The sequence below is a fragment of the Triticum dicoccoides genome, chromosome 3A, assembly GCF_002162155.2.
Source record: "Triticum dicoccoides isolate Atlit2015 ecotype Zavitan chromosome 3A, WEW_v2.0, whole genome shotgun sequence".
NCBI lineage: Eukaryota > Viridiplantae > Streptophyta > Magnoliopsida > Poales > Poaceae > Triticum > Triticum dicoccoides.
Genome location: NC_041384.1, coordinates 584,903,191 through 584,910,886, shown reverse-complemented (window position 1 = coordinate 584,910,886; position 7,696 = coordinate 584,903,191).

Below are 7,696 nucleotides of genomic sequence, written 5' to 3'. Positions count from 1 at the left end.
CGCCTCGCCCGCCGCCTCCGCCACCAGTCACCGGCGCCTCTGCCCTGCTCCTGCCGCCTCCGCCCTGCTCCTGCCGCCACCGCCGCTCCACCGCACCCGACTCCCTCTCGAGTGCCGCTCGCCGCCCTCGTCGGGATCCCCGCCGCCGATCCATCGCCGCCGACGCGCCTCGCCTCCTACAAGTCCGCCGTCGACGTCGTCCTTTCCCTGTCGCCGGCGCCCCGCTATCCGCGTGCTCCACCACCCGCTGCTCCGCCCTGTCGCCTACATTGCGCCGCCCTTGCCGGGATCCGGCCGGATCCGGCCAGATCCGGCCCGGAGCGCCCCTCCCCCGACCTCCTCGTCCTCCTTCGGTCATCTCCCTCGTCGTCGTCGGCTTCTCCGGGGAACCTCGAGATCCATGCTGGAAAGCCTAGATTTGTTTTCGGACGGGTATATTTTTCCTAAGTCCTTTCCCCCTCACATTTTATGCCCCTATTCATTATGCCATAACTCTGTGACCGTAGCTCTGTTTCATGCGCAGGATATATCAAAATGTTCATTGGGAGATGCTCTCCATTTTATTCCATTGTGACATGCTTGTTTGAGTCCATCTTGATGCCCATATCATTGATGCAAGAGTGCTATAAATGTTTACTCCTGTTACTTATCAGATTATGAGGATTTGTCATTTTGGTCACATTTGTTGTGTGCTGCATATGGGCATGAGCTCTACATATATTTTATATATGCCATGCCATCTTTACAAAGGTTCTTGCCTTGTATTTTTGTGATCAATGTGGTGACTAGCACAAGCATGCAAAGTAGCCTTCGTGATATTGTTGTTTTCAGGGACTTAGGATTTTGCTAAGTCCTTGTTCTGCTGTTATTTTTATGCCATGTAAACTTGATGCTACAGTGGGATCCATGCTTGTTTTGAGTTGCTTCAGTAAGGATGATTTGGATATATGGTTGTGCTCTATCCATCCATGCCCCTGTTTGCAATTATGGAGTGCCCTAGCATGTCTTAATCTTGCTCTACTTTTGCTATAAAATGTTCCTGACAGATTGTTTACATGTTAATCAGTTTTGCCATGGTTGTTGTTGTTGATCCATGCATGCTATGAACTTGCTCTTGCCTTGGTTAGCTTCTTGAACATATCTTCTTGCTGATTCCATGCTTATCTTGTCATGCAATGCCTTGTGGTGAGTGATTTGAGCTCGCAAAGATACCTTCATAATTCTGTTTATGCCATGCTCAGTTTTCTGCTAAGTCTGAAACTGTTAATAAACTTGCTATGTTTACATGGGTGCTATCATATCTTCTATGCCTTTTTGGCTCATGGTCAGTAAGGGATTTTTGTTCTATGCATTTAGTAGAATCATGCCATGCCTTTGTTTGCTATGATATGTTCCTGTAGCATGTTGTTTGCTTGCTCTAAACATGGCTTCCTGATGTTAATTTCTGGCATGTTAGTATTTTCACTAGGTCTGTGAAGCTGATATCTTTTGCACTTTTGTCATGCTTGTTTGAACATGTTCTAGTGTGTTTTAGCCGTAGCTTAGTGTTCATGTTTTGTCAAGCATCTTGAGTAGATCACTGCCACATGCTTTGTTGTTATGTTGGTGTGCAATAGCTTAGTTTCTTGTTGCATTCTAGATGGCATCGTGCTGTTAATCGCAAATTTGTGCCATTCTTGTTTTGCTCGCCATTTGCAAACCGTGCCTCCGTTTCCGATGATCTTTATATCGATTTCGATCGAAATCATCTCATCTTTCCAGCGGCACACTTGGTTTGCCAAGTTGATGCCTTGATCAATCTTTTCCTTCCGGAGCACGCATATGCATTGCATATCACATCTCGCATATCATGCCATGTTTTGCATCATGTTGCTTGTGCATTGCGCCGTGATTGATTGTTGGTTCCTTTGCTTGTGTTCTTGCCTTGGGTAGAGCAGGGATACAAGTAAGTGATAGAGGAACCCGTTGAGTACGCTAACGAGGATCAAGCTTTCATCAACTCTTAGAACTTTGCAGGCAAGATGACCATACCCTCGAAATCACTTCTATCTTTGCTTGCTAGTTGTTCGCTCTATTGCTATGCCGCGATACCTACCACTTGCTATATCATGCCTCCCATATTGCCATGTCAAGCCTCTAACCCACCTTTCCTAGCAAACCGTTGTTTGGCTATGTTACCGCTTTGCTCAGCCCCTCTTATAGCGTTGCTAGTTGCAGGTGAAGATGAAGTTTGCTCCATGTTGGAACATGGATATTGTTGGGATATCATTATTATATCTTAGTTACTTTAATGCATCTATATACTTGGTAAATGGTGGAAGGCTCGGCCTTATGCATGGTGTTTTGTTCCACTCTTGCCGCCCTAGTTTCCGTCATACCGGTGTTATGTTCCTTGATTTTGCGTTCCTTACGCGGTTGGGTGTTATGGGAACCCCTTGACAGTTCTCTTTGAATAAAACTCCTCCAGCAAGGTCCAACCTTGGTTTTACATTTGCCTAACAACCTATCACATTCCCTTGGGTTCTGCAGACTCAAGGGTCATCTTTATTTTAACCCCCCGGGCCAGTGCTTGTCTAAGTGTTGGTCCGAACTAGAGCTCCTTGCAGCGCCACCTCGGGGAAACTTGAGGGCTGGTTTTAGTTGTTCGGATTGCTCATCCGGTGTTCCCCTAAGAACGAGATATGTGCAGCTCCTATCGAGATGTCGGCACATCGGGCGGCTTTGCTGGTCTTGTTTTACCATTGTCGAAATGTCTTGTAACCGGGATTCCAAGACTGATCGGGTCTTCCTGGGAGAAGGAATATCCTTCATTGGCCGTGAGAGCTTGTGATGGGCTAAGTTGGGACACCCCTGCAGGGTTTTGAACTTTCGAAAGTCGTGCCCGTGGTTATGGGCAGATGGGAATTTGTTAATATCCGGTTGTAGAGAACTTGAAACTTAACTTAATTAAAATGAATCAACCGCGTGTGTAACCGTGATGGTCTCTTTTCGGCGGAGTCCGGGAATAGAACACGGTCTCGTGTTATGCTTGAACGTAAGTAGCTTCAGGATCACTTCTTGATCATTTTTAGCTTCTCGACCGTGCTTTGCTTCTCTTATCGCTCTCTTTTGCGTAAGTTAGCCACCATATATGCTTAGTACTTTGCTGCAGCTCCACCTCACTACCCCTTTCCTACCCTTAAGCTTAAATAGTCTTGATCTCGTAGGTGTGAGATTGTTGGGTCCCCGTGACTCACAGATACTTCCAAACAGTTGTAGGTGCCGATGGTACCCGTGCAGTAGACGCAACCGAGCTCAAGTGGAAGCTCGATGAAGATCTTGATCGTTGTATTGTTTCGTTTCCTGTTGATCAGTAGAGGAGCCCAGTTGGGGCGATCGGGGATCTAGCATTTGGGGTTGTCTTTCTTTATTTTGGTTCCGTAGTCGGACCTTGATTGTATTCTGGATAATGTATGACTATTTATGTATTGTGTGAAGTGGCGATTGTAAGCCAACTCTTTATCCCTTTCTTATTCAGTACATGGGATGTGTAAAGATTACCCCTCTTGCGACATGTCTACCATGCGGTTATGCCTCTAAGTCGTGCTCCGACACGTGGGAGATATAGCCGCATCATGGGTGTTATAATGGGGTAGGGAACATATATAATAGGCATTTCCAAAACACCCATATAAAAAAGGTATTAATTAAGGTTGCACCTTAAACATAATTTTGGAAATGATTAACATGCAAGATGATGGAATATTTTAAATCTACATATTTTTCTGGGTGATTTTCATATATAAATTGTTAGATTTGGAGTCGTGGTTTGAAATATATGAATATTTAAAAAAGCATATAAATTTGTCCGGAAAAAAGAAATGAGAAACGTTAGAAGTGCACATCATTGTATACGGGTTGGTTATCGCGCACTATGTGAAATAGAGAGAATGATTATGATTATGTATGTATTGTAACCTTTAGCATATGATATCGGGTAGAAATCAACATACACTATGGCCATCCAAAAAAATTGTCCCCTATGGTGGCAATAATATCTTTTGTGAGAGCATCAAACTATCATATCTACTCAATTTATATGCGGTAGAGAACATATATAATAGGCATTTCCAAAACACCCAATATAAAAATTATTAATTAAGGTTGCACCTTAAACATAATTTAGAAATGATTAACATGCAAGATAATAGCATATTTGAAATCTACATATTTTCGGAGTGATTTTCATATATAAAATGTTAGATTTAGAGTTGTGGTTTGAAAGACATAAAAATTTAAAAGGCATTTATATTTGTTCGAAAAAAAGAAATGAGAAACGTTAGAGTTGCTAGGCCCAAATTAGAACATTATACAATCATCTGCTGAGAATTCAGGGAGTGAAAAATATAAACAAAAAATGGGCAAAGGTAGGGATCAAACCTAGGTCTTGTGGCATATTGTGGCTCTAGCTAGTGGAGCACCCATGTGGTTGTGACTCTTCAAGGACTATACTTCTATGAACCAGAGGCCATAGGTAATATAGTAAACCGAACGTTTTCACTTACAGGTGGCATTGGGTGTAATATGTGGCAACTTTGGGGACAATCATTATGACGGACGGCCAGAAGCAATAGTCCCTTTATTATTAGGTAGAGATTCGAACACGGCATCCCATCTGTCTTGCCGCTTATCCTCGTCCTAACCTCGCCGATGGTGGCCTCAATGCTCACACACTCACAACACGTTTGAATGTGGTCAATCCTAAGGCGTCTCTCTCTCCGCATAAGATGAGAAATCTTCTTTCCTTTTCCCCGTGCAAGGTTTTGCCGACATGTCCATGTGTTTGTTACAGATGATTTATTTCGTATCCAATCAATTTTACTAAGGTGTTCATTTACAACCCAGATCTACACCAATACAAAAGAGAGGCGGGTCGTGCACTGTTGATTAAGGCATCACCCTAAGTAACATTTTTTTAATTATTAACACATAAAATAACATCATATTCAAATTCTATAAAAAAATAATCAAATTACATATGTAATATGTTAAAATCAATGTTATGGTTTAAGAGATATGACTATTTTAAAAAAACATATAATATGTACAGCGGGTTAATTAAATCAAATGTCAGGGTGTTTTCGCAAATAGCAAACAGTTTTATGGAGTCACTTAAACCCCGACTACGTGTTAATTTGAGCAAACTACAGGGATTTTTCTGCAAACATTGAAACATTATCTCTGAAATCACTTAAACCGGGATTGCACTATTGATTGAGGCGTCACCCTAAATAACATTTTAAAAATGGTTAACAGGTAAAATAACATCATATTCAAAATCTACAATTTTTTAATCAAATTTCATATATAATATGTTAAAATAAGAGTTACGGTTTAAAAGATACGACTATTTTTAAAAATGTATGATATGTACTGTGGGTTAATTAACCCAAATGTCAGGGTGTTTTCCGCAAATAGTGAATAGTTTTTCTATAGTCACTTAAACTCAGACTACGGGTTGATTTGAGGAAAATGCAGGGGGCTTTCCACAAAGAGTGAAACATTATCTCTAGAGACTAGAATCACTTAAACCGAGACTTCGGGTTGATTTTAAGAAAGAACGGGGAGTTTTGCAACAAAAAAACGCGACGCTGGAAAGCAGAAGCGTTCCGTACTTTATTGTAGGTATAGATTAGGATGTGTTGCCACAATAATTTTCATACGTATTTCTTGTTGCCGTGGCAAGTAGAGTATCATACTGACTTGATAATGAGTTTCGCTATGGCAATTTAAATCATATTTTTGTGCTTAATTGAGATGTGTTTTGCCATGACATTTTTCAAATTTGTTTCGTCATGTCATTTATTACCTCCATCTCAAATTGTTTGTCTTAGATTTTTTCTAGACACCGATATATATATAACACTAAAACATGTTGAGATACCCTGTATCTAGACAAATCCAAGACAAGTAATTCGGGATGAAGGAGTACCGTTTCACACATCGATGGCAAATGTTTCAAAATTAAAGTATTAGGACCATGGCAACCATTTGTGTTTATTCCCTTTGTGTGTGGCATGTTTTTTTGTATTTTTTGTCAAATGATGATTACAATCTTTTTCCAAAAGTTATCATGTTGTTTTACACAAAACAAATTCATAAAGCCATGGTGACCATTTTTTAACATTTATTTTGTAAATTTGGCATGTAACTGGTACGGAAAAAATTGTATTTTTTACATGGAATTTTTTTGAAAATATCCATGTGATAACTTCAAACTTTTATTAATTTTCCATCCAAAGTTTGGACATTTTGCAACAATTTTCCATGCCTTTTTCGATACTACATTTGCCCCAAATTTCCCATGTCTCTTTGTTTTAATTTTACTTTTAAATGTTACATTAATTCAAAGAAATAAAATCACCATGGTAAATTTTATTTTATGTACCCATGCCAATCTCGCCATGTGTCTATGGAAAATCTATTATATATAATATGGCAATTTTATTTAAAATATGCCAAAAAAAGTCTTCGTATGCCATGGCAAAATTCATATCCCATACTTCGACATTGGCTTTTACACATAATAATTTTGTCCTTGACACATGGCAAGTGTAGGACAAAAATCCTCAATTTTTGTCATGGTCAAAGGGTTACTTTTAGTTTTTTATTTTTGGAATTGACACATGGAAAACTTTACATCATTTTTTCTAATTAACACATGACAATTTGTTCTGTGTGTTTTTGTGTGTTCTGCTCTATGTATGAGTCTGTTAGATTGGTGGCAATTTTAATTTACATAATATGGTAAATTTATCATAAAAAGGATATCACTTATTTTCTGATAGTGCTAACCTTTGTTGAAGGAGGTGTTCTGACCACAGAATGATGTCAACTATTAAAATCATGCTTACATATATTATTTTACTTTGTATGGCAAATTTTACTTTGCATGTTCTTTTTTGGAACACACTGGACCATGGAAAAAAATCTACACCATAGCAATTATTTTGTATTTTAATATACAATACACACCATTGCATTTCGTATAGCATGCCAAATATTATTGTCTATATTTATTTTTTTTGTTTTTAGAGCTTCAAACATGCCATGGCAATTTATTTTTCACACTGCATCTATATACATGCCATGGCAAAGTTTTTCTTTTTTCATGGAAAAACTTAAGATGTTTTTACCATGGCAACTTAAGTTGTACTACATCTATATACATGCCAGGGCAAACTTAAGATGTTTTTTTTCTATGGCAAACTTAAGTAGCACACATCTATACACATTAATTTCAAATCTTGTGGCAATCTCATTGACTAGAGCATGGCAACTTCCACCCCCTTCCTTGTGGAAAAATGCACATGGTTTGCCTTTCGCAATTTCACCCTTTATAGGAGGAGTTCATTGGTAGCATAACAATTGAATCTCTGAGCAAGTGCATGTCAACTATTAGAGTTTGTTTGCCACATAGTGTCATGGCAACTTCTCAGCAAGACAACTAGTTCATTGATATGAAATTTCATTATGTCTACCACTAGTAACATCCCTAGGCAAATCCCCTTTATATCCCATGGAAATTGATCTTTGTTTAGGAGATATTCCATCATTGGATTCTTTTTTTACTGTCCTCATAGATGCAAATCGGATGTTCTTGCCCATGCAAATCACCCTGATTTTTTGTGTGAATATCAAGTGGCTTCCACACGAC